The sequence below is a fragment of the Bison bison genome, unplaced genomic scaffold (genome assembly GCF_000754665.1).
Source record: "Bison bison bison isolate TAMUID 2011002044 unplaced genomic scaffold, Bison_UMD1.0 scf7180017864325, whole genome shotgun sequence".
Lineage (NCBI taxonomy): Eukaryota > Metazoa > Chordata > Mammalia > Artiodactyla > Bovidae > Bison > Bison bison.
Genome location: NW_011494897.1, coordinates 2,886,453 through 2,913,515, shown reverse-complemented (window position 1 = coordinate 2,913,515; position 27,063 = coordinate 2,886,453). Strand labels below are relative to the sequence as shown.

General features: G+C 38.6%; 1 long non-coding RNA gene across 1 annotated transcript in view; it reads right to left on the bottom strand.

Annotated features, from left to right (window-relative positions):
- Positions 1 to 369: 369 nt before the first annotated feature.
- LOC104998203 overlaps positions 370 to 27,063 on the bottom strand; it is a 69,439-nt gene continuing 42,745 nt past the window's right edge. Inside the window, exon 5 of the long non-coding RNA XR_826422.1 lies at positions 370 to 445. This is a non-coding gene — a long non-coding RNA (uncharacterized LOC104998203). The remainder of the gene's footprint in view (positions 446 to 27,063) is intronic.

Genomic DNA, 27,063 nt, shown 5'->3' with positions numbered 1-27,063 from the left:
CCTCTCAAAATGCATTTCCCTAGATCACTCCTGTGATATTTCTCACTTTGTTTATACAGATTTATACTTCATTTGCCAAATTTTCATGGCTCTTTATGTCATGTGGCAAACACGAGTATTTTTACCAAGATATTTCAACTGGTACAGGGCAGCTGAAATTAGCACTTCTCCCTTGACTTTCTATTGTCATTGTACTCTCAAAAAATGAATCCCTGTTGAAACATAAGAGTTTAATTTGATTTTGGCACCTGGCTACCACTTGTGGGACCCTTGTTGCTCTTCTGATAGAGCTTAAATTGCTATAGCTTGGTCAATGTCTCTATTGATAGCAAGACAGAAGAATACGAATAATTAACACTTACCTAAATTGCTTCTTGTCAAAATATCCTCACTGCTTTACTTCACTTAAATTTGAATGGATCACTTAAAGCACTGAAGTATTCTACTGTGGGAAAAGCCAAGAAATAACTACAAATGCCAGTAATGTGTAATTCGGCAACAAACATATTAAAGATGAGGTTAATATACATCTATTATATATATATGCATTATTGGTAGAGTAAACTTTTTACATCAACAAGAGTACAGTTTTTTTTTCCACTGCAAATTAATAGATTATAAAATCAGTAGGCTTTTCATGAAAGCAATTAAGAAAAATGGAGGCAGAAACAACTTCAATCTTCTAAGAATATTTTGTCTTTAAAATAACTTTCTGTAAAATCACCTAAACTGAAATATAAGTTAACTCTGACTCCATGAGTTCAGGGGAGTCAGATTAAACTTGAAAACATCTTTCATTTCTATAGCTACTTTATTATATTTACACAAGACTACAAAAAATTAATTGGGTGATTTAAGTGAGTCAACTGTCACATATATCATGAGGTCTGCATGTGTGTGTTATGAAGCAATACTGACTGACTATGAGTTCAGTCTTTTGCCAAGTTATTTAGCCAAGATTGCTAGAAGTTACTTAATGAGCATGAACACACAAAGTCTCAGTAAACCTACAGGAAGGAAAGTGGTCCATGACCTAAAAGGACCCCTCTGTTAGGCCAGGGAGATGATGAAGGATGTTGTCATTGGTGCCTGTGTGTGATGCTTGTTTATGTTGCCAAGGCACGTGTGGCAAATCTGCAGAGTTGGGGCGGAGGTAGGCTAGGTGGCTAGGAGAAAACCAGTTTTTAAAAAGTGGTGTTTTTTTTTTTTTTTTTTTAAAGAAATACCATGTATTTCTTAAAAGCCTAGGAGAAGTACTTTTCCCCAATTAAAATTTTAGAATGCATGAATATTTGCAGAATCTAGTCTCTGACCTCCCAGTACCTTTACCTATTCTTTGGCAATCTGTATTGATTCTTTCAGCTTATAGGCTATTACAGTCAGGGTGAAAAGGCTTAAAAATTATCAGCTGATTATATATAATGGTTAAGAGGAGCTGATCAAGAAGCTGGCTTGCATCTGGTTCCACCATTAACAAGCTCTGTGGCTTTAGGGCATAACATTTAAACTCCTGAAGCCCCAGCTTCTTTATCTGTTAAATGAGGAAAATAAATAATGCCTACTGAAGAAAGAGTTCTAAGATTAAGTAAACTAAAAATAGAAATTAATATACTGTCATTCCCTCAGAAGTATTACCTTTTTACATTTGTCAGGGTTTTCAGTTTTAAGTAAGTAGAAACTGACTTTGGCTAAATTAAACAGAAAAGAAATTTATTCAGCAAGATACCAATAACTTAGAAAACCAACTGAAAGAGTAGAAAGCAAGGCTCTGGCAGAAAACCAAGGGAAGATGTTTATACATCATAGTCTGTTTAGGACACAGAAACTGATTCTGTTGCTGCTGCTGCTGCTAAGTCGCTTCAGTCATGTCTGACTCTCTGCAACCCCATAGACGGCAGCCCACCAGGCTCCCCTGTCCCTGGGATTCTCTAGGCAAGAATGCTGGAGTGGGTTGCCATTTCCTTCTCCAATGCAGGAAAGTGAAAAGTGAGAGTGAAGTCGCTCACTTGTGTCTGACTCTTAGCAACCCCATGGACTTCGGTCTACCATGCTCCTCCGTTCATGGGATTTCCAGGCAAGAGTACTGGACTGGGTTGCCATTGCCTTCCCCAGATTCTATTGCTACTAGATTCTTAATGCCACACCAAAGACCTCTTAACAACTCATGTTGGCTAGGAAAAGTCTCTAACTGATCCTACTCCTGTCTTATTCAAAGCCACAGGCAAGAGAATCTTACTAGTTAAGCCAAAAACATGTATCCATATCTACAGACTAAAAAGTTAATACAGACCCCTTGTGTTTCTAGAGTGGAAGGTGGGCCTGTCTCCCATCTTATAACTCCTTCAAATAGGAACAGAATGGAATATGGGGCACACCAATGGCCTGTAAAACAAGATTCAAAATGTTTCAAGGCATTAATATCAAATGAAATGCATTCTGTGACCTCAATTCCAATTCTATTAAATTAAAACTCAGGAAATAAAAGATATTTTAAAAATCCCAGGTATCTGTAATTTTTGACGTGCATTTAAAAATAATTCATTCAAAACAGAATTCATGAAGAAATTAAGAAATATTTAGAAATGAAAAAAAATGTAAATATCAAAACATGAGATGCAATAAAATGGGCATTTTGAGGGAAAGTTATAGCCTTAAAATGCTTATTTCAGAAATAAAGTCGAAAAGTAGTGACGTAACTGTCCAATTAAGAAAAAAACAATAGGATAAACTAAAATATCGTTACTTGAAATAATAAAGTAGACTTCTGATACTAAGGAAAGAAAACTCTCACACAATTTTTAGAAGTGAAAACATGGATATATACAAAGTAATAGGGATTTTAAAAACAAGAAGACAAAATCAACACTGAAAAGCTGATAAATTAAAAATTTTAGATAAAAGAAATTAATTCCTAAAAATTAATACCTTACCAAATGGATTCAAGAAATGAATCTAGAGTCAATAAAGTTCAGCACATATTAAAGTAATTGAATCGAGCTGAAATTCCTCCTGCAAAGAAAAGTACCAAATTCAGATGATTTAACAGACTTCTAAGAAGCAGGTCCCTGTACTGTATCACAGTTCCTTTAGAATATAGGAAAATAGGAACTATTTTCCAACTCATTCTATGAGTCCAGAATTTCCCTGGTACCCAAAGCACAGCAAACACAATAGACAAGACAGCTATGATTTTTTTCTCACTCACAAAGAGATTTAAACTTCTGGAAAAAACAACAACAACAACAAAACTACCAAACTACCAAACTGAATTCAGCAGCATACACAATCACCTGTAACCAAGCTGAGCCTTATTGCAAACTTGCAAAATAGTTTGTATCAGAAATCAATGCACGCCATTCATCAAATAAAAAATTGAAATACAATATATTATATCTTCTATGAAGATATATCTTCTACGTAGAAGATATATCATATCATATCTTCTTTGAGCTTGCCTGGTGCCTCATATGGTAAAATATTTGCTTGCAATGCAGGAGACCCAGGTTCGATCCCTGGGTCAGAAAGATCCCCTGGAGAAGCGAATGGCTACCCATTCCAGTAGTCTTGCCTCGAGAATTCCATGGACAGGGGAATCTGGCAGGCTACAATCAACAGGGTTGCAAAGAGTCAGATATGACTGAACAATTAACATATTACTTCACGAAGAAAACTTATAAAAGTTATTCATAAAAACCCATATTCGTTATAATGCCTCTTACCAAACAAGAATGGAAAATGACTCCTTCATCTTAGAAAATGTGTCTCCCCAAAACAAGAGATGATTCAGTGTGAGAAAGCATTGGGAAAATTTCCTTTTTCCTACATCACAGCTTTTATTCAACATTTTCCTGGAAGTCCTACCAGCACATGATAAAAAAACAAAATTCAAAGAAATGCATACTGATTAACAAGAAAAAAAACCTATCATGACTTTTAAATGATGTAATTGTAATCTTTCAATATCTCAAAGAACCAAAACAAATTATTAGAAATCTTGAGAACTTAGGAAGAGAGCTAAGAAGGAAATCAATAAACAAAAAAATCAATTTTATTTGTACATATTCTCAAGAGTTAGGAAGTATAATTTGAAAAGGCGACAGTTTTCATAACAGCAATGAAAACCATACGACACCTGAGAATGACCTAATACAAGATATGTAAGATCTGTGTGGAGAAAATGATAGAAATCTATTAAAAACATATTTTAAAGATGTTGGAGAAACACCAGTTTGGGGATAAGAAGATTTGAAACTATAAAAATATTACTTCTTGCCAAATATAGACTGAAGTCAAGTGAAATTTGACAAGCTAAGTCTAAGGTTTATGTGGTAGAATAACCAAGATGTTCTGAAACAAAAGTAGAAAGTAAGCAAATTTCTGCATTAGATATTTAGAAATATTTCTATAAAACTGTGAAGTAGGACACATAGGCAAAGAGAGACAAATCTGACAATAAAGAATAGAAAGATGGGACCTCAATATTTATGCAACATTGATATATGAGCGACACATGTACAGCAGGTCAACAGAGAAAGGTGGGGCTTTCCAATAAATCTATCACAAATCATTATCCACAAAGAAAAAAAATGAAAAACAACTCTAGGTAGGTGAAAAATTTAATGTAAAAAGCAAAGCATTTGGTTGAAAATATAGGATAATATTTTTATGATTTAGTTAAGACAGCCTTTTAATATACAATACAAATTCACTAATCTTAAAAGTAATATAATAAAATTAACTACATTAAAACAATGAACACATGTTTATCAAAAGATATCACAGAATAACAAAAAAAAGTCACAAACTGAAAGAAAATATTTGCAACACATACTCTTTTCTCAACAAAGAACTGGAATCCAAAACCCATAGAGAACTCCTATAAATTAATAATAAAAATAAAGAACTAGAAAGTTAAAAGAAAAACTGATATGAACATATGTTTCACAGGTAAGAAATGGCTAAATATATGTAAAGGTGCTTAACCTCATTAGGGATCAGGGAAATAACTATTGACACCACAATCAGAAATCTTTGGTGGCTAAGACAGTAAAGAATCTGCCTGCAATGTGAGAGACCTGGGTTCGATCCCTGGGTTGGAAGATTCCCTGGAGGAGGACTTGGCAACCCACTCCGGTATTCTTGCCTGAAGAATTCCCATGAACGGAGGAGCCTAGTGGGCTACAGTCTATGCGGTCACAAAGAGTCAGACACAACTGAGCAATTAAGTGCACATGCACACACGTATCCAATAAATGTGTACAGATTAGCAAGTGTGATCATACCAAGTGTTGGAGAGTAGCCATATAAAATGCTCTGGGGATTGTAAGTCAGTAACTTGTTCAGCATCATCTTCCAAAGTTGAGCACTGCATACTCCACAACCCAAGGATTCTACTCTTAGATGTATCTCCTGCTCTTAAATACCAGGTGACTGAAAAAGTGTTTATAGAAGCACTCTTTATGATATTAGAAAACTGAAAACAATCTAGTGTCCAAAAGAAAAATAGATATAAAATTACAGTGTAGTCACATATTTGAACATCACATAACAGTGAAAATGGAAGAACTATGTGTGCTCTGTCTCTCAATCATTTTTGACACTTTTAGACCCCACAGACTATAGCCCTCCAGGCTCCTCTGTCCATGAGATTTCCCATGCAAGAATACTGAAGTGGGCTGCCATTTCCTTCTTCAGATCTTCCCGAGAGGGATCGAACCTATGTCTCCTGCATCTCAGGTGGATTCTCTACCACTGACCAACCTGGGAAGCCTCTGAAAGAACTATTACTATATGTAATAACATAGATGAATTATAGAAGAATAATACTGGATACAAAAACAAGGCCCAGAACACCACATACAATAGAGTATCACTTGTAAACTGTAAAACAGGCTAATAAAGTATCAGTCAGTTCAGTTCAGTCGCTCAGTTGTGTGCTACTCTTTGCGACCCTATGGGCTGCACCACGCCAGGCCTCCCTGTCCATCACTAACTCCTGGAGTTTACTCAAATTCATCTCCATTGAGTTGGTGATGACATCCAACCATCTCATCCTCTGTTGTCCCCTTCTCCTCCTCCTTTCAATCTTTCCCAACATCAGGGTCTTTTCCAATGAGTCAGTGCTTTGCATCAGATGGCCAAAGTATTGGAGTTTCAGCTTCAGCATCAGTCCTTCCAATGAATATTCAGGACTGATTTCCTTTAGGATGGACTGGCTGGATCTCCTTGCAGTCCAAGGGACTCTCAAGAGTCTTCTCCAACACCACAGTTCAAAAGCATCAATTCTTCGGTGCTCAGCTTTCTTTATAGTCCAACTCTCACATCCATTGGCTTCCCTGGTGACTCAGATGGTAAAGCGTCTGCCTGCAATGCAGGAGACTGGGGTTCAATCCCCGGGTCGGGAAGATCCCCTGGAGAAGGAAATGGCAACCCATTTCAATACTCTTGCCTGGAAAATCACATGGACAGAGGAGCCTGGTAGGTTATGGTCCATGGGGTCGCAAAGAGTTGGACATGAATGAGTGACTTCACTTTCCTTTCCTTTCCTCACATCCATACATGACTCCTGGAAAAACCATAGCCTTAACTAGATGTACCTGTGTTGGCAAGGTAATGTCTCTGCTTTTTAATGTGCTGTCTAGGTTGGTCATAACTTTTCTTCTAAGGAGTAAGTGTCTTTTAATTTCATGGCTACAGTCACCATCTGCAGTAATTTTGGAGCCCAAAAAAATGAAGTCTGCCACTGTTTTCACTGTTTATATATATACATGAGTGAAAGAGAAAGTCGCTCAGTCGTGTCCGACTCTTTGTGACTCCATGGACTATATAGTCCATGGAATTTTCCAGGCCAGAATACTGGAATGGGTAGCCTTTCCCTTCTCCAGGGGACTTTCCAACTCAGGAATTCAACCAGGGTCTCCTACACTGCAAGCAGATTCTTTACCAGCTGAGCTACCAGGGAAGCCCATGTGTGTGTCTGTGTGTGTATTTTAAAAAGATAGTTTAGGCATACATGCTAACACAATAAGACTTTTTAAAATAGAGAATAAACACAAAATTGACAGAGAATGTGGGGAAAAAACAGAAGCTATGAAAGAGACTCAGATATATTCGTTATTATTTCAAAGCCCTTGTCATGATTTCTCCAAGTAAAACTGCATTATCCAGTAAAACTGTTTTATAATCAAGCAGATGGAGCAATCCCTCACCTTTATGTTAACTGCTTTGCCCTTGAAAACAGTACCTTCTTAGTACCGGACATTGAAGACCATTAAGTGCTGGGAACAGAGAGAAATAAGATCCAGTCCCTATCCCCAGATAGCTCATTCAGGTCATTCATTCATTCACTCATTCTTCTACCCATTAGATTTTTTTCAAGGGCCTATTATATGCAGGATCAGAAGAGGCACAGGGCTAGATGGTAAACAAACAGTCTCTGCCTTCCTGAGGGTTACATTTAGTTTTCTACTAGGAAAAGCAGTGGTGGAAGAATCTGCCTGTAATGCAAGAGACACAGGAGAACTGGGTTCAATTCCTGGGTCACAAAGATCTCCTGGAGGAGAAAATGACAACCCATTCCAGTATTCTTGCCTGGAAAATTCCATGAACAGAGGACTTCATGCATCCTGGGGGTCTCAAAGAGTCCGAGTGACTAACACAAAGGAGAAGCAAATTCTGAACTATTCATCCAACAATTACTAAATTATGTTTCTTATAAATTGTCATATCAGATAAGTTCAATTGCTGAGGAGACAAAAAACACAACCACAATTTAAAGTGTTAAACACTGAGAGTATTAAATATAGGGCATTACAGCAGCAGAGAAGAGTCACCAAACCCAACCTTTGCAAGACTGGGGAGATGGAGTGATTGGCAGGAGGGCAGGCTGGAGTCAGGGAAGAAATTTCACAGAAGCAATGCATTTTAAACAAGTTACTGCAGTTAAGAAGGAAGGGGTCATGGCTTTCATTTTTCTCTCTCCATATAGGCTGCAGGGAGAATTATTTAAAAAATAATTATTTTCTAGTCCCAACTATTTTGTTTTCCTGACATATAGGATTGTCCCAATTTTTATGAACCATCCTTCTCCACATGAATTCGGAAGGGTGTGCGGCTAAAAAGCACTGGGCACCACCCTTGCACCATCTGCTTCTAATTAGGTAATTCCGGCTGTCCCTGGGTGAATGACTTAGCATGACTCTGCAGCCTAATATTTTTTAAAGGAGCCTGATTATTTTATGACACAAACAAGTTATACTAAACAAAGCTAATCCATACTCTGTTGAAGAAAAAATATACTTCCCAGCCATGAACAGTGAGGTTACATGACATAAAGTGCATATACTGACAGTTGGATTCTAGATGTTTTAATTTATCTTTAAACTAAGAGCATGTACTCTGATAAGTCCAGTCTGAGTTTGCAGTTTTGGAGGGTTCTTCCTGTAGGATGACTTCTTTCAGCAGCCTCCCCTATTCATTTTTATGAGTTAAATCCAAGTTGCAAATAAATGGATCTGTCATCATTTCTCAGAATGTGTTGTTTTCAACATGACCTGCTGATTTTCCCAAGTGCTCTCTGTTACTGCGGAGTCATGGTAGCATGGCCCATCAACCCCTTTTGCTTGCTTTTTGGCCACTGAACCCCTTGCCTTTCCTTTGACCTCCACCCAAGTATATAGCCTTGCATCACTCTCTTTTCCAGATGTCTCTACTTTTTATTTGATTCAAGTCCAAAGTATTTTAACTTGAATTTCTTGACTTATCCTAAGACTAACAATGCTGCTGGACAAAAGCCCAATCTTGCACAGTGAAATCTAGGTAGCAGCACTCCCTCACGTGCACAGCAACTTCCCCATCATGTTTCTGAAAACAGCCCCTCCAATGTTCTTTCACTCCCCATGGTGTTGTTAAGAAAGTCAAATGAGATCCAGTATGTGAAACTGCTTTGTACACTGTAAAGGCATTTGGATGGATAACTTCCTTATAGCTTTAATCTTTAGTTGATGTAGCTTGGTTAATCTGGTAAACAATAAATTCAATGAATGGTTTATCTTGCTAGATCTGTGCTATGGATTGATATAAATTCTGACACTTGCTTTATATACTTGTCTCCAGGAGCCTACTGTGAACCTTGATTCTCAACTGAGCTGCACGTTAGAATCCACAGGGAGATTTTAAAAATCCTGATGGCCAGGCCACACATCTCAGGGCAACACATCAGACATTCTGGAAGTAGGATTCAGGCATCAGGTATGTTTTCTTTTTAAGCATCCCAAGTGATTCCAGTGTGTGGCCAAGTATGAGAGTCATTAGTCTTTGCTCCTTAACATCATATGCAGACCTCGTCACAGCCCTTAATACACTGCATCAAATCTGCGTGTCCTTGTGTCCATCTGCCTTTCTCGACAATAGCTTCCTCCTTTATTTTATTTATTTCACTTTTCATTTATTCTTTTCATATCTAGAACTTAGCACCATGACTTTTACACACCAAGTGTTCAATAAATGTTAAATTAAATGTAAGACAATTATAAATCAGTCTAGATCCCTTTGGATGATTTTTCCTATTGTATTGACCAGGAAAAGGCTCAAAAAGAGGATAGGGAAAAATGACTGAGTAAAAGCTGAACTTTTGTTTGTCTTAAACATTTTTTAAGCTATAGGCTGTGACTTCTAAAAGATAGTTGGAAAAGCTATTACAATTTCATCCCTGAGAGAAGAACAACATCTTTTTGATATGCAGCATTTAAGAGTGAAAGTTACTGAACTGAAAACCAGGTGGTGAATTTATTAATAAATTTTAACCATTTTAATTAACGAAGATTTATTAGAGTTCTCTAACAGGAATTTTCTCTCGATGTTCTAAAACATTGGTCCAAGAACCTTAGTATACTTAAGAATGAACTTGTCACTTTGTTAAAAGTTCGAAGTCCTCAGCATTAATCTCAGAATATCAGATTTAGGAGGTCTAGGATGGAACAAAACATTTGTTTGGGTTGTTTTGGAGTTTTATGAAGCCCAAAGAATATTTTAATCTCTACACAAAATTTATACTATCTCAGGCTTTAATCAATATGTTAAAGAAGCAGTATCAATCAGAAATTACCATATCAAAAAATAATACACTGCTATCAAAATTCTAATGCTTGAATATCCCTACAGTAAAAGATTTCCAAGATGAGTATTCTAAACCACATTAGAGGCCCTATTTTGTGTGAAAGTAATTAAAGGCATCATCATTTATCCCCAAATTATATTGTTGGTCATATAAGATTAAATTAATACAGTCAAAAGTAGCTAGCTCAGTCTCCTTTAAAAACGTTTCCCTTCATGGCTATGCTCTTGTTATTATACAATTTGGTTTGCTCCCAGTTGAAACTGGCTGCCGGTGTTGTCAATCCTACAAGAGCAATTATCAGATACACTAATATTCTTAGTTGTGATAACAGAATCCACTCTACTTACTTGAAGCAGAAAGGGTTTTATTACGAGCTTTGGGTGGCTCACAGAATCATCGGGAGGCCAAGGAAACAGACTTTAGGCGAGATTCCAGGAATGACTCCCAGAATCACACTCCCAACCGGCCCACCCAGGAAGCTGATGTGTCTGCCAGTGTAAGGAAGCTGGAGATGCAGGAGGCTGCTATTAACAGCTCTGCCACAGCCCACTCTGAGAAATGGAGGCATCACACTCACTGGCTCTCAGGTCCAGACCAAAATCTTCCCCAGGTGCCTTTGATTTCTAGAAACCGAATTCCACGTTTGTTCCCAGCAGGAAAGGATTCTCCTTCGGAAAGTGGGATTACATTGCAGGGAACTACACTCATGTAGACGTGGCGTTCCAAAGTTTTGGGGTAGCTGATGCCCCTGTACCAGCTAGGCCATTACAATGATTAACTTTTTGCATCCCAAAACACTCTGAAGTGCTTTTTTGCTTTCTGTTGCCTATCTTGATAAAAATCCCTGGGTGCTCCTCTAAGCATCCTGGCTGCTTCAAATCAGTGATTGGAACATTTTAGTTTCACTTGGACTATTTTTCTCACCCGTAGAGATGGGTTTCTTTTTTTAAATTTTTTATTGGGGGTTAATTGCTTTACAATATTGAGCTGGTTTCTGCCAAACATAAACAAGAAACAAGAACCAGTCACGGGTGTACATATGTCCCCTCCCTCTTGAACCTTCCTCCCATCGTCCACCCCACCCCACCCCTCTAGTTTGTCACAGAGCCACTGGGTTGAGCTCCCTGTGGTGGGACAAATTGAGAGAGTAGCATTTTCTGGTTTTATATGGGCAATGAAATGAATTTTGATAGAAATGGTTGAGTCAGAGCCTCCATGTAGATACAGTTTAGGCTGACACTTCACCTTTGAAAGTATACAGATTTTTTTTCTTATTTTGAGAGTATACTAAAATTTTTAATTCTTGGGAGGAAGGAGAAGAGGCTGGAAATAGAAAGCCAATGTTAAAATTAATAATGTGTATCTATAACAAAAAGGGGGAAAAAGATGTCAAAAGTGACAAGATTACCAAAATTATCTTATATTAACCAGCAAACAAGTATGATCCATAAATAAAAACATAGAAAGAAAGGGGAGGAAGAGGGGAAAGAAGGAAGGGAGGGAGGGATGGAGGGAGAAAGAAAGAAAACAAAGAAAAGGCTATATTAGTTTAGATAAAGCCACCTGTCATTTGGGATGGATGCCAATCAAAGAAGTAGGCAAAATCCAGTTGAATCTGAAAATTCTATAAAGCAGCATGAGTTTCCTTTAAACAAAAAGGGAGGTGGCTTGAAATTAATACTGGGCTTAGCTCATTGCCGCTCTCTCGTGTGAATTATCTAGTACAAATACAATGCATGTGAAGAGCTTCTAGGAGTCCATTATCACTTGCTATTGGAATCTCTGCATGTGCACTTAATGAAAACTTTCCAAATCATCTCATGAAACCCAGTTTTCTTACACTTCGCTTCTAGTGAAAACTTTTTTTCCCCTTATTGTACTACTTGGTCAAGACTTTGAAGTAGTCAAAAATCTTTATTCTCAGTAATCTTAGTCTCCCTCTCTGGGAGCATAACTAGCCTCTTTGCTCTTACCCAGGGGACGAGGATCTTTATACAGTTACCTACTTTATCCCTCATTCCAAATACATTATCTGATTTAATTCAAGCTAAGAAAAAAAAAAAAAAAAAGGACTGATAGCTTAAGGTTCAATATCATATCAGGAAAGAAATATCTAAGCCAAGTCTTACATTCAAAAACAACAACAAAAAAGACACTAATGGTAGTCTAGTGTATCACACAGTAAACAGAAGATTTAATAAGGGTTAAAAGAAAGATAGATATGCATATAAGAAATACATCTCTCCATTTATACCTGAAACTGAATGTATCTATAAAGGAATACATATGAATATGATTACCTTTCCAAAAAGCCCTAAGCCACATTTTTTAAGAACAAATAATTCATAAAGAATCCCCTATTTCCACCCCCCACCATCACTAACTCAATTCCAACCATTACTGCATAGCTTATAGTAAGAGAGAAAAGCCTCCAGCTAGGACTCCAAGTTTCCAGGCCTTCCATATCACCACCAGAGTCATCTTCCAAAAATAAATATTATGTTTGGTCACCTCTCAAAATTCTTTAAAGATTCCCAGTTACCCAAAGGATAAAGCCCAGATTTCTTATGATGAAATAACAGACTCTAATTAATATAGCAACAGCCTATTCAGGCCCTATTCAGCCATAGGTCCTAAGGATTTTTCACTGCAAAGATATAGCCCTGCTTGGGCTTAGAACTGACCCCACACAAGCCAGTTATCCTTTTGGGAGGATTTGACTGTTCGGGTCTGGAACTTGTCCTGCTGCCCCAAGACTAGGGTTCTGCTGTGTTCTCTCCAATAGGTCAGATTCTCTAGTGTATTGGTTCTAATTCAGATAGCACCAACTGAGACTTGTGAAGATAATGGTAAGGGTAATTTCCTAAATCCTAGCTGTTCCTGCCCCAGGATTACACCAACTTTATTAGTTTGTAACTAAGATATCCTAACATGCTTTTGGCATACTTCACATCAGTGATAGTCCTACAGTCTAGCTGCTGATTCTCTAATGCACTACCTGCTCTTTTGTACATAAGCCCTGGCCCGTGTTATACACCCTTCTTAGGCTTTCCTTACCTTTGTCCAATCATCCAACCTCTGCCAACCTTTCAAATGGCACTCCTATGAAGTCTTCATTAAAACCCTAAAACTTGCTCCCACTTGGCACATGCTTTATAGAACTTCTCAGGTTGCGTTGTAATTTTTTCGTTCTCACATATGTTTACCCCAAGAAGACTGAGACCTCCTTAAGGACTAGCTTAGCCCTTAATAGCTCCTTCCTCACTCACAGCTGAGACCATATGTACCCTATAAAAATGTCCCTGGGGCGCCTCCAACATTTCATGGACTATGTCCAGGATCTACTCCCACTCTTTTGTCCAAATCCCTCATCCTAGTCTAGTACTGACTTGCTTCATATCTAAATGCCTTATTCTTGGTTAAACTGGTGGGTTCTGCCCCTCTGCTTTGCCTCCTAAGGTTGATCCCTTACACTATCTTCCTGGCTTTTAGTTTTGGTTCCATCCTTGAAGCTACTTGAGTAACTTGCTCATGCACCCCTACTGCCACAAATAACCAACCGATGTCCAATGCGGCCTCTAGGGACTCTAACTTAGGTTCTGCCTGTTCAAGTAGAGAGTTTGGATAAAATAAACTAATATGTCTGAGGTTTATGAAGCAGTTCCTAACAAAAGAGAACAAAAGATTTTTCTTCACAAGGAGCAATTATTGATTTATGTCTTGAAAAGAGGCTTGGAGAGATACCTGCATGGCAATCCATGACTTCAAGTCAAGCCAAGGGCTCTAGAGGTTCCACAGATGAAACCCAAAGTGACAGAAGGTAAAAACAAAAACCGTTTCGGCTATTGATTTATTCGATGAAAACAATGACAACAGTAAGAACCAGTCATGGAAATACTTTATCACTTCATCCTTCACACCTCTCACCCTATCACATTGACTTTCTAAGTTCTTCATGCATATTATGGTTTTCTCATGCTGTTGAGCCACTTATACACACTACCTCAAAGGGTCTTGCTTCTATATCTATTTTTCCTCTCTGGTCATCATTTTCAGCTTTCAGATTTCAGATAAATATCATCTCCTCTTGGAATCTGTTTTTGGCTTCATTACTGCACACAGTACTCCTCTCATTAAGAGACATTCCTTTGTTTGCAACTCCCACTAGACTTGAAAACTCAGGACAGAGATTGTGAGTCTAGATATCGCAGGATCTAATTCAAGTTGTACATTTAATTTATGTTCAATATGTATTCACTGAGTGAATTACTAGATGATAGTCCTTACTATCTATAGATGATATGGCTGGTCACAGGAGGCAAGAAGACAGGTGTACAGATGAAGCCAAAAGAGATGAGAGGAACGATGGGAAGGTGGGGGAGGACAGACAAAGGCCACTGATCTGGTGAAGTCACTAAGCAGAGCCTGATGAGTGACAGAAATCAGGGCCAGAAGAAAGTGCTGATATCAAAAGACACAGCTGAGAGAACACGAGATATTGGTCGATGGGAACACAGTAATAAGGAACCCTGGATCAGGAAATGTTCACAAGTGTTAACTTTAGAGGTATCTTTGGGAAAGCAACAAGTTCACATTAACAAGAACAGAGAGTCAGGACACTTTAATGATCCTATAGGGAGGCAATGGCAACCCACTCCAGTACTCTTGCCTGGAAAATCCCATGGACGGAGGAGCCTGGTAGGCTACAGTCCACGGGGTCACTAGGAGTCGGACACGACTGAGTGACTTCACTTTCACTTTTCACTTTCATGCATTGGAGAAGGAAATGGCAACCCACTCCAGTGTTCTTGCCTGGAGAATCCCAGGGACAGGGGAGTCTGGTGGGCTGCCGTCTATGGGGTCACACAGAGTTGGACACGACTGAAGTGACTTAGCAGCAGCAGCAGCAGGGAACCCACAGATGTAATACAGAAAGACTGGAAAATTGCACACATCAGCAGAGTTTGTGTACAGGCATGGGAGGAGAAAGGCAAATATCCAGTTTTAATAACTGTGTCAAAAGATAGTGATTTTGTGTCAAGACAAAGTTAAGAGGTCCAGTCATTAGGGCTGTACAGGGGCAACACCACAGAAACTCATCTTCCTGCTTTTCTTCTTTCCCTTAGTATATGCTGGACACAGAAGTCTGAGTTATCCCTTTAATATGTATATCAGATCCCATTACTTTTCTGCCTAAATGCCTACATTGGCTTCCCATCATCAACAAAGTCCAAAAGCTTATTATGGCCTGCAAGATAATACATGACCTAGCTCCTGCCTGCTTCTCTGACTTTATTTTGTAATATATTTCCTCTTACAATCTCAGGTCCGATCGTCCTTATGCTCCTCCCTTCCTCAAACACATTAAGTTTGTTCCTGCCTCAGGGCCTATACACATACTGTCTTTTCTAAAATTATTTTCCCTAAAAATATTTGCACGACTTGCTTACTCCCTTCCTTCAAGTCTTTAGAGAAAAGTCCTCTCCTCAGAGACAGCCTTGCTAAACTAAATATCATGCCATTGCCTACTCTTTATCCCCTATGATGCTATAATTTTTATAGTCCTTAACACTTCTTAGCATCACACTGTGTATTTATTTTGTAACCATTCTCCCAGTAGAATGTAAGCTAATGAGAGCACAGATCTCGTCTGTTTAGCTAATTAGTCTAGCTTCAGCGCCTAATACATTGCAGGTACTCGGTCAATATTTATTAACCAATGACATAAGTTTTCCTACATCATCCATGGCCAGTTTGGTTGTTTTCCTTTTCTTCCATCATGGCAGTTGGTATGGGGTAATCAAAATTTATCAAAAACTCACTTCTCACTTTAAAGAGATTTCACAGGATAATGGCAGCATCCTAAATCCAAATCGTTGCACAAACTCTCCTCAAAATTCCTAAGATCAAACTAAGGAGCATAAAATAAAACCATACACGATTCATGCTTTCCGCCATATCAGGAGATGATAAAGACCATGAATTTCAAATCCTTGTAAAAAGAGAAATAAAACTGAATTGCCAACAGGACACCCACGGGAATTGCCCACCATGGCTGCCAGCCTGTGTATGCAAACACTGGCAGCAGGGAGTTTTAAGAGGCTGTAGAAAAGAAGAGAGGAAGCAGTTGGTAACAAAGGTAAAACATAGAAAAAAATCATTGCTATAAAAAGAAAGACTATCAGTATGCCCTAAACTATAGATCTGGTTTGACAGTTTATAGCAACAGGTATCAGAGAAGGCAATGGCACCCCACTCCAGTACTCTTGCCTGGAAAATCCCATGGATGGAGGAGGCTGGTGGGCTGCAGTCCATGGAGTCACTAAGAGTCGGACACGACTGAGCAACTTCACTTTCACTTTTCACCTTCATGCATTGGAGAAGGAAATGGCAACCCACTCCAGTGTTCTTGCCTGGAGAATCTCAGGGATGGGGGAGCCTGGTGGGCTGCTGTCTATGGGGTCACACAGAGTCGGACACGACTGAAGCAACTTAGCAGCAGCAGCAACAGGTATAGGAAGGCTTCTTGAAAGTGAGCAAGGCCCTGAGAAGGCAGTACCGGAGATGGAGAGCTTGTAGGGGATAAAGAGGCAAAGACAGAAGGATACCTTCATACAAGTAGCTGTAAGAGGAAAAGAGGGAAATAAGAGGAGTATTACAGAGCTTCCTTGGTGGCTCAAATGGTAAAGAATCTACCTGCAATGCAGGAGACCCGGGTTCAATCCCTGGGTTGGGAAGATCCCCTGGAGAAGGAAACAGCAACCCTCTCCAGTATTCTTGCCTGGATAATTCCATAGACAGAGAAGCCTGGTGGGCTACAGTCCACGGGGTCACAAAGAGTTGGACACGACTGAGCTACTAACTTTCAGTTTTCAAGGAGCCTACAGAAACAAAAAAGAATCACAAAACATGCCAATCTCTACCCATTCCTGCCACCAACAATGTCATCCATTAAAGAAATTATGCTTCACTATTCTGAGAGAAAGGTTGCTACTGAACCAGGATGTCAATCTATAACATTGCTATGAGTACAAAAAAAGCAGTCAAATTGCATACAAAGCTACTGTTGGAATAACCCAGAAAGTTTGAATCAAATTATTTTACTGGATAAAAATTTCTAAAGCAAGCAACAAAACATGAATCACTGTATCATAGCTCTCCAAGCTGAGTTAAATAAACTCAAATAACCATTTAGAGACTTGAGTCAGAAATATAAAAACTAATGGAAAAATCAACAAAAACAGCAGGGAAAATGTAATGTCAGTTGCCTGGTTCCCTAGACGATATTAAGGTAAAAGATAAAATGACTTCAGAAACTGAGAATACATTGCAAGGTACCAAACGGATATCTGAATGGAATTTGAAGGAAGATGTAATAAGGAGCACTAAAGAAAAACAAAACAAAAAAGTACAAGAAAATGAAAATAAAACAAAGAAAACATAAAAACAGTCCAGGGAAAAGTGTCTGAAATGGAAAATAGCAACAGAGAGTAACAAATCCATGGACCATACCATCATTTAAGAATAATAATAATAAAAACAAAAACTTTCTACAAATAAGAGAAAAGCGTATCTACTGAAAGTGTTGGTCTCCTACAATGCAACCTACTGCGTTGGCAGGCGTCCACCTGGCTCCCCCAGCATTGCCCTGTGGGACTTACTGGGACTGGTGGAAAAATGAAACTCTAGCTTCTGCTTTTACCAGTTAAGACCTTTGTCTCTGACCCAGGAATCTCATGTCTTCTACTAGTATCCACGAGACAACAGCAAGCTAATAACTTGTTAGCTTAAAAATATGGCAAAATTTAGAGTTACATAACTGTTGACAACCAGAGTCTCAATACTACATAAATTATTTCAAAGCATGGAAAATAAAACTTCTGAATTATTTTTATGAAATAAATGTAATGCCAATAGCTAAACCTAACAATGCAAAAATGAAAATCACAGACCAATATGCTTATCAATATCAAAGCAAAAATAATAAATGAAAATTTTACTGACTCCAACACCATATTAAAGAAAACAATCCACCATAACCAATCTACGGTATTTATATCAGAAGTGTTAAAACCGTTCAAAATTAAGAAATAAAGTAATTTAATTTATCAAATTAATAGATCTAAGGAGAATTGTTTTTCTCCATAGATGCCAAAAAAGCCTCTAATAATATTCAACATCCATTCCTAGTAAAACAGGATTGGTTGGCTATTTCCTTAACATGAAAAAATGTACATGCCTCTTTCCTAAACCCAATATACTGCTTAAAAGGAAAAGCAAAAAAGAAAAAAAGAAGAAACTATAAGTATTGCTATCAAGGAGAAGAAAAAGGTAAGGGTACCCACTATTTCTACACTATTTAACAATGGTACTAGAAGTATTAGCTAATGCAATTAGATAAGAGAAAACAGTGAGAGACATAAAAATTGGGGAAAATGATTGAATAATAACATGAGTGTAGCTGGAAAAAGGATAATAAAACTAACTAAAACAATAAAAGAATTAGTCACATAACAATATAAAATAAACATGCAGACAGCAAAATTCTTCTTGTACACAGATAACTAGATAAAGGATATAATGGAAAACTTCCATTTAGAATATTCACATAAAAATGAATGAAATATTAAAAAATGAACTTACAAGTTATATGTAAAACTGATGTGAGGAAAATGATAAAACACTTGTAAAGGACCAAAAACAGACATAAACAAATGGAAGGCTCTCCTTTGTTCTTACACAGTACATCTCAATATCATCAATTGTATCAAGTTCCTCCAAAGTTAATTTATAAATTAAATGTTATCCTAAAATAATATCCCTGGGCTTTTTACTTAAGCTAGGCAAGATGACAATAAAAGTCATATGAGAGAAAGAAGCACATAAAAATAGCCAGGAAAACATTTAAAAGGAGAAGAGATGAGCGAGAACTAGCCATACCAAACGTTAGAACATACTACAAAGCTTCTTCAACAACAGCTGTCCAGTAGAATTTTCTGTGATGATGGAAATCTCCTGCACCTGCACTGTCCAACGTCGTAGCCACCAGTTGTGTATGGCTAAATGAGCACTCAAAAATGTAGCCAGTGCAACTCAAGAACTGGATTTTTAATCTTATTTAACCATAGTAAATTTAAAATTAAATGCTACATGTGGCTAATAACTATGAATTAAATAAAATAGCTTTATAATCAGTTGAGTATGGTACTGGTGCATGAATAACAGACCACTCAAGTAGACGATAATGTCTAGAAATAGATTTTCTCCTGCTCTTTTATTGTATATGTATGAAAATTTGTTATGTGAAGGGTACTATGTCCAATCAGTGGAGCAAAGATGACCTTTTAAAAAATTGTGCTAGAACAAGTGGATAGTCGTTTAGAAAAAGATAAAACTACATTTAGTCCTCATACCATAATCAAGAATAAACTCCAAATCAGAGATTTAAATGTAATAAATGAAACCATAAATGTTCCAGAAGAAAACAGGGGTGAATTCTTCATTATTAACCTTGGTATAGAGGAAAACTTTATATGACTCAAAGTCCAGATAGAATAAAAGATTGATAAATCTGACCATACATTTTTTAAAATTGTGAATAGGAAAAAAATCTTTAGGAAAATCAAAGACAAATGAAAATAGGAAAAAACTGTAACAAATATCAGAAAAATGCTAATACTATTCATATATAAAACAAAAATTGAGGAAAAAATATTTTATAAATGCCATGGAAAAGGGCAAAGACATAAAAATATGATAAGCCAAAAAGTGGCCCTTAAATGTATGATAGATGTTTCATTTTATTCATAGGAAGAGACACGCACATTAAAACTGAATGAGATAACTTTTCTCAGCTATTGCATTGGCATAACTTCAAAAGCTTATAATACAGTATCAGTAAGATCCACCCAGAAGTTGCTGATGGGAAGACAAAATGTCACAACACTTCTGAAGGGGTATGGATTTGGCAATATTTAACAAAACTGTATATGTATTTGTCTTCTGATGCAGTATTCCCACTTCCTGGTATTTTCCCAGAACAATATGAAGATATATGCAAGAGATTATTCATTGCCTCATTATTTATAATTGCAAAATATTGGAAACAACCTCAAAGTTCAAACATCGGAGACTGGTTAAATATACTGTTACAAGCACACAATGCAGTAACATAGGAATGTATAGCTGCAAAAAGAGAATCCAGGAAACTTCAGTGAAGCAACAGGAGATTAAATTCCAGAACATATGAAGTGAAAAGAGCAAAGCGTAGGAGTATACATCAGTTTTACATTTCCTAAATCTGATCATTTTAATGTGGCTATAGGGGAAATATCTTTGTTCTTAGGTAACACACAAGAGTACTAAAGAGTACAAGGCAATGATATGTCAACCTACTCACAAGTGGTTGGATGGTATCACCAACTCAATGGATATTAGTTTGAGCAAACTCCAGGAGATAGTGAAGGACAGGGAAGCCTGCTGTACTCCATGGGGTGGCAAAGGTCAGACAGGAGGTAGCAACTGAATGACTGCAAGTGGTTCCGAAAAAGCAACAAGAAAGACAGAAAGAGAGGAGGAAAGCAAATGTAACACAATGTTGAAAGTGGTGAATCTGGATAAAGCTAAATAAGAGCTACCAGGCAGAACCAGGACATCTCTTAAGCACTCCCAGAACAATCTGTTAGTTTCTATCTTTGTTCATTATCCATTGCAAGTTGCTGAATTCTCACTCACCTTTGTTTCCCTATCACTTCCAGCAGGATCTGATACAAGGGAAGCTCTCAATTACAGTGTGAATGACTGACAAATTAGAAGAGAGAGGTCATGTGGATTGGCTTCTCCAGAAAAGGTATCTCAGAGAAGGTTAAAATTAAAAATTTATTTTAAAAATGGCTAAAGTTGGGGGAAAAGGAGGAGCAGAGGGTGAATATGGGCAAGGGGGAACAACTTACCCTGCACAGAAGCAGGAGTGAACTGGGTAGAGTTGGAGACAGAACTGAGGCCTTGGAATGGAATTAGTATCAAAAAAGTTTGGAGAGCTGATGAAGAGAATCAGACTACAGAGCCTACCAATGGAGGCAGGAAGTTTGGGGAGGCCTGAGAAATTCCTCATGGGTTCCCAGGTAACAAACAACCTAATATCCAAAATACACAGCTCCTCCTGTGGGTCTGTTCACACTGGGGAAAAAAATAGGCCAATGGTGAGGACTCCGGCTGTTTCCCTTTTCAGGGCTGGTCCCTGATCAAGCAGGCTTCCCAGCTGTTCAGACCCTCCTTTTGAATTCTCACACAGGAATCCAGACAGATGGCAGCTTGGTTTGACTTTGCCATTACACAGCCACAGGAAAATGTTGCCGTTTTCTAGATTCTGTTGTGTTTTGTTTTTTTTTTTCAAATCCACTGCCCTAACCACATTGTTTCATGCTCTGCAAGTTTTGCTTTGATGAGACAATGTGAAAAAAGAAAAGATAATCTTAAATAGGTTTTGGCTTTAAAGGGCAGAAAGTAAGAATTTCAGTTCCTATGATTAACTAGGCACGGCTTACACTCTATGAAGTGCCAAAGCTTAACTTGAAAGATGTTAAATGCTTCAAGCTGTGCAAGCGTGTGTTTCTTCAAATGGGCAGAAGTGAAGATCGTGAACACAGGCAAAGCTTTAATTGAGGGGTGTACACAGTTGCATACATACGTGTTACCAGGTCTACAAATTATGTATTCATTCATTTTAATTTTCCTGTAAAAATCAACATTAATCCATGTCTATGGATTATGTCTATGGTATATGTCTATGAGAGATTCAAGATATGAGGATATAACTATAAAATACAGAGTAATCAAACTGACTTCAGATTGGGTAATCATTTAAAACTAAGAGAACAAACTGCTATTCTTTACTCTTGCAGGCCCAGGCAGCGGAGGAAAAAAAAATGAGTTGAAATTCAGAAAAAGATCATTTATACATAGAATCTAAAATGATACAAATGAACATATCTACAAAAGAGAAATAGACTCACAGACATAGAGAACAGACTTGTAGTTGCCAAGGATGGAGAGGAGGGGTGAGAAGGATTGGGAATTTGGGATTAGCAGATGCAGACTAGTATATATGGTATGGATAAACAAGATCCTACTGTATGGTACAGGGAACTACATTCAATATCCTGTGATAAACCATGATGAAGAATATGAAAAAGAAGACATATATATGCACATACATAAAAAAATGAGTCACTTTGCTGTGCAGACGAAATTAACACAACACTGTAAATCAACTGTACTTCAATAAAATTTTTTAAAAAGACACAGCCATTCATTCTTCCATTTGATGCCTTGCTATTAGATTAAGAAGGTGATTATTTCTCAGCATGTCTAGAAAAATATATCCTCAAAATATCAATAAACTCCTCTAAAAATTCCCATATCCTCAGCTGTTTACATGTTGAGGCATTTGTAAATCAAGTATATAGTTGCTCATTCAACAAATATTTAGTAAGTTCTTCTTCTTCCTCTGAAGTCGCTCAGTCATGTCTGACTCTTTGTGACCCCATGGACTGTAGCCTACCAGGCTCCTCCGTCCATGGGATTCTCCAGGCAAGAATACTGGAGTGGGTTACCATTTCCTTCTCCAGGGAATCTTCCCAACCCAGGGATCGAACCCGGGTCTCCTGCATTGGAGGCAGATGCTTTAACCTCTGAGCTACCAGGAAGTGTTAACCTAGAAAGACAATGCCTTATCTCATAAGAACTAGCTATCAACAAATTGGATTACTACAGCTAATAGGAAAATTGTAGTATGGTAAGTACTTAGGAAGTGTCAAATACTTTTCTGTGCACCAGGGATATGGTAGGGAGAACACTGAGGAAGATAGAATTTCTGCCCTCCAAAACTTACATTCTAGTAGTGACAGATAAGACACTGAACAACATAACTAAATAGAAAGTACAATGTACTGCTGATGGTAAAGAAAAATGAAGCACAGGAAGACAGAGTATGTTGAGGAGGTGGCAAATGTAATTAGGATTTGGGGGGAAGTCTCTCTGAAAATATATTTGAGAAAGGACATAAAGGATGTGAGGGGATGAGCCACGGGGACTGCTGAGGAAAAAAGTCAGCAAAGGGAAGCAGGGAAGACCCAGGACCTGTCTGCTGCATCCTCAGAGGGCAGGAAGGCAGTGTACCTGGATCAGAAGGTTCAACTTAGAAGTCAGCGAGGAGCCTGATCAGAGCTGTGGCCATTTCAGATAAGGGTGTTGGCTTTTATTCTGAATAAAATGAGGAGCCAAGAAGGACTCTAAGTAAAAGAATGACCACTCAACAAAAAAATCACTCTGGTGGTTGCAAAAAGAACAATCACAGGGAAACAAAAACAGGAGCAGAGAGATCAGTCAGAAGGTTACTGAAATAGCCCACAAAGAAGATGATGCTGTCTATGAAAAAGGAGGTGCAGTGAAGTGGATGTATTTTGAAAGTATACTGATTCATTTAAAAAATCAGTTTGCTTTCCTCTTAGATAAAATATTTACACTGAGGCAAGAGCTGTTTTTATGAAGTAACAGAAAAGAAGAAATGATCTAAGCAATGTACTTCAGGAAAAGGATGGGTTTGGATGGGCTAAAGTTAGGAGGAATTGTGGAAATAGGGCAAAATAAAATCTCAGGCTACCTAGAAAACCTAAAATGAGGCATCCTAGAAGGGAAAGGATATGAAGAGGTAGCAGTGCTTCAGAGATAAATTGGCCCCTGTATAGTTTTTCCTAGAGCTTGTGTGTAAGCCATACCTGTAGGCCACTGGATGTTTTCCACTGTCTTTGAATGTCAGCCCAGGTGGCTCAGTGGTAAAGAATCTGCCTGCCAATGCAGGAGACACAGGAGACATGAGTTTGATCCCTGGGTTGGGAATATGCCCTGGTGTAGGAAATGGCAACCCACTCCAGTATTCTTGCCTGGAAAATTCCATGGACAGAGGAACCTGGAGGGCTACAAGTCCATGGGGTCACAAAGTCAGACACAACTGAGCATGCGTGCGCGCGCGCGCATACACACACACACACACACACACACACACACACACACACCCCAACTCAGCCCCAACTTACAGCCTCCGGGCAACCATAACTAGGTTCATGAGAGCTGTAGGTAAATCAGGGAAATAGAGAGAAGTACAGAGAAAAGAAAAAGAAGAGAGAGAAAGGAAGATGTTCAAGAAGAAAAAAAAGGGAGTATAGAAAATACTTTAATAGGTTATAAGCCATTGCCCTGGCCACTGTTCTGCAACACTCATGGTCCCATCAGCAGACCAGATCAAGGGCATGCCAGAAAAATGACTGAGCAAGGAGGAAAGATTTCTTTCTAGATGGATCTGATGAACTTTGTGCATGTAGGGTCAGCTCAGGTGGTGCAGTGTGTAAAGGATCCATCTGCCAATACCAGAGAAGGAAGAGACACGGGTTTGATCTCTGGGTCAGGAAGATCCCTTGAGGAGGAAATGGCATCCCACTACAACAGTCTTGCCTGGAGAATTCCATGGACAGAGGAGCCTGGCAGGCTACAGTCCATGTGGTGCCAGAGTCAGACACTAGTGAGCATGCGCACTCACAGGCATGCATATGCATGTAGAGGACAGGATATCTGGTGTATGTCAAATATAATCACAGATTCTTATTATAATCATTATACAAAGATAAATATACTTTATATTATCACTAAACCATCTCAGAGTGTTTTAATTGCCTTTGATTGTACGGCTATTTTCAACTCAAGATGTAGAAAATAATTGATTATCAGGACTGGATGAAATACCAACAGAAATTTCATTGGACTGGATTTATCTGATCAAGTTAGACAGCTCAAATAGAACATTCAACCCTCTGAGTGGATTTTTTGGATCAAGTAATCATATAAAAATGAGTAATCCAGTGTGGCTGTCTGAATTGATCAAGCAAACCAGGTAATTACAACATTTCTCCCTTATTTGTGCTGTGTAGATATGGTTCAATTGGAGAAAGGCAGCTTTAAAAAAATTCTAAGGGGATCATGTTGGCCGTGGAGTTTTCCATGTCTTAATTCTCAGCATCTTCTCCTAAAGACTCGTTTGAACAGAAATGTGGTTTGTGATCCACGATTGAGGACACATGGTGCTGGACTGTTTATTATTATTTTGTGGGCTTTTTGGGCTTTTTTTTAGCACAGTTCATGTCCCTGTCATGATCCTAACATCAGGTTGCTGGGTCATTACTTTCTTTCCTCCTCTTCCTGTCACACATCTGGAAACTCACCAGCCTTTTTCCTATCCAACCGCTGACCAGGCCTATTTAGAAAGTCAGCACCAAGCAGCAATTGTGAGGAAACACCCTTCTCCCTGATCTTGAATTTCTCCCTTTCCCCGGCCCCAGCACATGCTCTGCTATCCTCCCCAGGGCAGCAATCTTGCTTAACACCAGTCTGCACCATTAAGGCCATGCCAAGTGCCACCGAGAACCATGGTGAACCTACACATCCACATTGCCCTCTTCCCCATTACCAGCTCTTTTCTACTTCATAGGGGGCTTACATCCTAAATCCTATTTCATTGCTCTTCCCCATTATATAAATAGTTGCCTTAAGGTAATAATGATAACAGCCAACACACCAGTGCCTAATAAGTGCCAGGCACTCTTTTAGCCACTGTGAGTGTATAAATAAAGTGGCTAAATACACACACACACACACACATACTGGCTCATTTGCTCTCCATGCAAGCATTGTGCAATAGACACTTATTGGCCACATTTTATAGACGAAGGAACAGAAATACCATTAAGTAACTTGCCTGGTCTCACACAGTTCACAAGCAGGAACTCAAGGCCAGGCAGTCCCCAGGCTCACAAGGGCCTTCCCCCAACCTGCCTCTCAGCAGAGCCTGCTATAGCAATGTACACGTCTCCTGGACTGCCAACAGTTGAGGGGTTTTCTCTGCTGGTTTTCCTTTAATGATAAACTAGCTCTCATCCACTGCATGGAGGAAATGTGGTGGTTTCCTCTCTTCCCAAGACCAGGAGGGAGGCAAGGGCACAAACCCCCCTTGGAGCTGTGACTGCAGAATTAGAACCAGCATTGATACAGCTGAGCCCTTGCTTCCCCTAAGTTCCTCTCTCCATCTCTTCTCAAAGACTGTGGAAGCATCAGAGAAACTAGAAGAGCAGTTATAAGTTGTTAAAGCCCCATTCTAGTGGCCAAAAAAGTTACCGGTTGATGTGGGGTATAGATTCAGAGGTCTAGCTCAAAGGAGGCTCACAGAGCTGCTGGATTCATTAATAGCACTGACTAATATGCCAGGTACTAGACTGGCTGCTCGTGTTCAGCAGGCTTGCATGTTTCATTCCATGACAATCTTTAGTTCTTCTTTCACACCTCTTATGTTATTGACTCAATAATTCATTTGACTGTCATTAAACATCTATTGGATAGCATCAGGTAAATTTCTAAGTTGGAAGATATGAAGTTGAAATATAATCTCTAGGCTGCAGTTGCTCATGTCAACTGAGGAATCATTGCATGATGACTCTCACCATACTCAATATCCTTTTTTATGGTAATGTATGTGTCTTTGTTCATACAGCCTCAAAAAAAAGAGTAACTTCCTGAATACCAAAGTTTGAACATTAAGAAGCCCTTTTAATACTAAACTATAGCCAAGGCTTGTATAATTTATCACTTTGGCACTTTCATCTCTCTGACATTTCGCAGAACTTTCCATTTAAACTTATTGAACTTATTTGACCTGTATGCAGGTCAGGAAGCAACAGTTAGAACTGGACATGGAACAACAGACTGGTTCCAAATAGGAAAAGGAGTACGTCAAGGCTGTATATTGTCACCCTGCTTATTTAACTTCTATGCAGAGTACATCATGAGAAACGCTGGGCTGGAAGAAGCACAAGCTGGAATCAAGATTGCCGGGAGAAATA